Here is a 4051-nt window from a genome sequence, read left to right on the forward strand (position 1 = left end):
AAGGAAAATTCTGTTTACGCGAAGGAATTATCGTGAGTTTACTACAGAAGTAACGCTCGCGTAAACGTAGTAAGAAATATTTAAAGTATTAACCACAGAGAGCTGATGTCGAGGAGATCTTTAAAAGAAGGAAGGTATATCCAAAATTGCACACGTACGTATATGCTGTCTTGTAAAAGTTGTTGAACTATATGTTTACGCGAGTGAGTACACCTGTAGTAACTTACAGTAATTCATATTAAAATACGTCGTCGTCTCTCAATCAGAGAAACGTAACCTTCACTACTTTCAACGGTGGCTCTTGATTTCCGATCATAATAGTTACTATAAAATCTCCCGTTTACGCGGAGGAATTATCGTATCGTAAGTTACTATACAGAAGTAACGTTTGCGTAAATAGGTTATAAAAATAACACGATGTTATATATGCGGTTTGCCGTGAATATATATATATATATGTATGTGTGTGTGATTTCTGCCTAGTGCTCTGAATGTCATCTAGTCATACATATCAAGAATTTTCGATGGGCTTCTTCAGAAGATAGGATACGAAGAAAATCCTAATGCATGATGACGATATCACAAAGATGCTAAGGCTAGATGCCACGAAATGTGCATGTACCGTCGGTCACGCAGAATGCAAGAGAAAATCCGCTGTTAAATTGAGCAAACATTCACGAATCCTGATACCTACAAGTAATTTCTTACAATTTTCTTATGATCATGATTATCTCATAATTTGTATTTTTGTACGTGTATTTTATGCTTTGATAGAAGGAACGTGAAAAAGAGCAGGAAAAGGAAAGAGCACTAGCGGCGAAGCAGACAAAAAAGAACAAACAGAAGAGACAGATTCAAGCTTTGTCTTTTAATCTGGACGAAGACGAAGATGAAGCTGAGATGTCTTCTGACGAATACAATGCCGAAAAATCCCCGCAGTCAAAAAATGTGCAATCTGATGGCCTTGCGATTAAGAAGATTTAGAAAAATCCAGATGTAGATACATGTTTTTTGCCAGTAGGGAAAGGGACAAGGAGGAAAATAAACTTAGGGAAGAATTGAGACAAGAATGGGCTAGAAAGCAGAACGCGTTGAAGGAAGAAGAAATTGAGATCACATTCAGTTATTGGGATGGATCTGACCATTGTCGGAGTGTTATAATGAAGAAAGGTGAATGTCTCAGTGGTTTAGAGAACGTTTAAGTTATTAAAATACTCCAGTGTCACTTTTGGAGTAACATTGGCATGATATATAATGTTCTGCTGCATAAATTAAATTTTCACATACAGGTAATTCTATCTATTAGGTTCTTCAGAGATGTTTAGAAGTTTTGAGGTTCGAATTCAGCGAGCTTAAAACAGTAATGGCAGATCAGTTAGTGTATGTCAAGGAGAATTTTATATTACCGCACCATTATACGTTTTACTGCAACTGTAACTGATTTTATTGTAACTAAGGTAAATATACTAAATGATAAAACTTATGAAGCAATATCACAATGTTGGCATGTTATTTTAATGTATGTAATATTGCGATTAGGCACGAGGAAAGAGCGGGCCTCTGTTCACATTTAACGTTCACGATGATATTCGTATTATGCACGATGCTTCTGTCGAAACCGAGGAATCACATGTCGGAAAAGTTTTACTTAGGTATTTAGGTAATTATGCAGTTTAAGGGAAGCACCTTCGATGACCTTGACCTTGACATATGTTGTCAAGGTCACCCTCCTGAGTGACCTTCAAAAGGTTTTAGCCGTCGCTCGTTTTTTATTAAAAAGTTATTAACAAAAAAAAATTTGGCGACCTCACCGATTTCAATGACCTTGATATATGTTGTCAAGGTCACCCTCCTGAGTGACCTTCAGAAGGTTTTAGCCATCGCCCGCTTCGTTAAAAAGTTATTAACAAAAAAAGTTTGGAAAATCGGAGGTGCTTCCCCTAAACTGCATAATTACCGGTATTTATTATTTAAAGAATATTTTGCATAATTCTTTTTTATGTTAATTTCTTATTTTTCTCATTAGATCATGTGTACGATTAGAGCAAAACAAAACCTTTATTATTTAGTAGATGAAGGAACAGAACATCAACAAAGTATGTACAAATTTCAAATGTTTAATTCGGTTGTAATGACAATTAAAAGATATAAATATGCGAATAGCAAAACACGAAATATACATATGCGCTATATTGCAGCAGACAGAGTTTCATTTATAATATAGAACACATTCGATAATTATTTGAGCAAATAATCAAAACATTTAAGTAAATATGACAATTTCATAAATAGATAATTCAGTAATTGAAAACAATACTTAAAATAAGAATCTTTGAATTCAATGACGATAAGAATCCTATTCCGTTCTTTAATATTAAGCACTGAGATGATTGTAAGCAAGCTTTACAATTGAATTCCTGACTAAGATGATAAAGGTAAATAGAAATGTAAATAGAAAGTAGGAATAGTTTTGCCAAAAGGGAATTTCAGAAAATCAAACGGATCAATTCATCATTGAATTCATATACGTTATATACAGACATATCCAATTACCAAAAAAGAATAAAAACAGAGCATGCACAAAAGATAAAGAAAATTCCTTGTAAGTTACTTGAGATCTAGAAGAATCTCTATTACGCTTTTGATTATTACAATTGAAAATAATAATCACTCAGAATTAAGAGTTAAAGTTAAAGTTAATACTGTTTATACCGAAAAGTAAACGCAACTAATGTGAAAAGAAGACGCAATTAAGAATAATATTAGACTCGAATCAATAAGATATGTGCCGCAAAACTGTTCGAAGAATTAAACGTAGACGCAAACAATATATTATCGAATTCACCTAATGATGAATAATCTGCTCAAGTGACAATTGTCTTAATAATCGTTCCCGATTATAAATAATTATTTCAATTAAAGGATCACTACGTCCTTGCTGGATATTTATTCCGGTTAAAGGATCACTACGTCCTTTTTGAGTTATGCGCATAACGGAGAATACTAAATCTCGCACCGAAGTGCCTCGGCGAGACGTCTCTGAATTTACTGTAATCAAGAAATTGCTTACAGTATTCCTTCAATATTTAATAACAGCCATACAGGCTAAGGTTTCTTACCTTCGAGTGTTCAAAGGACAAACGTTTCGAAGGAAACGTTAATGGCGGCCACAAGGAATCTCAATGGCTGATTTCTTTTATCGATCTCCGTATTTTCTTAAACAAACGAACGGCTTGTTCGTATTATTTATCAATTCGGGAAACCGAATCAGAGACTGAGAGTCTCGAATAAAGGTGGATGCCAGAGCTGAGAAGCTCGGATGAATACGATACGCACTTCTTTCCTTCCTTCCTTCCTTCACTTTCAGAATATTCGAGATATATGATGCTGAGAAATATTACATGCTCACTAATCGAGCTGCTGAACGGAAGTGAAGACACGAAAACACACGAGTCGCGCGTAGAGAAGCTGTAGCTGAGAGCGTCACGTATAGATGAGCATCAGCGCCATGGTTACGATCTATTTACTGATTAACAGCGCCGTTATATCGATAGTGAGGTTAAGGGAAGTCGGTAATGCAACTCGCGATCTTATTGATTCGACTTAGTAACCTTTTTACCAACGAAAGCTCTGTATGCCATCTCTATTTACAAGAATTTATGCTACATTCTGAACATCATGATACGAGAGGAACAAACACATTTTTCCAGCGAGTAGATGGGAACCTTTTCCCCGATAGCACCAATATCCTATAAATATTCATATAATGTCCATTGGCATTCTGGACATAATATGGACATCCATAGGATATTGTGTGCTGTCTGGGTTGATCCAACGAAAAGTTACGACAAGTATACAGTGTCGGATAAAAATAGGAAGAAAGCTAAAATCTGATCTTAGATTCAACGAATTGTCCAATTTTGTTTAAAGAATTCAGATTCAAAGACTATAAATATTATAACCAGATATATAACTTTGTTTCATCGTACAATTGATTCATTATGAAACAGCTGATTATATATATATTATAATCTATTTTATAATTAATATA

General features: G+C 34.6%; 1 pseudogene; it reads left to right on the forward strand.

Annotated features, from left to right (window-relative positions):
* Nucleotides 1-774: 774 nt before the first annotated feature.
* LOC112466790 lies at nucleotides 775-3936 on the forward strand (annotated as a pseudogene).
* Nucleotides 3937-4051: the final 115 nt, after the last annotated feature.

This window comes from Temnothorax curvispinosus, unplaced genomic scaffold (genome assembly GCF_003070985.1).
Source record: "Temnothorax curvispinosus isolate PA1 unplaced genomic scaffold, ASM307098v1 QBEX01016552.1, whole genome shotgun sequence".
Taxonomy (NCBI): domain Eukaryota; kingdom Metazoa; phylum Arthropoda; class Insecta; order Hymenoptera; family Formicidae; genus Temnothorax; species Temnothorax curvispinosus.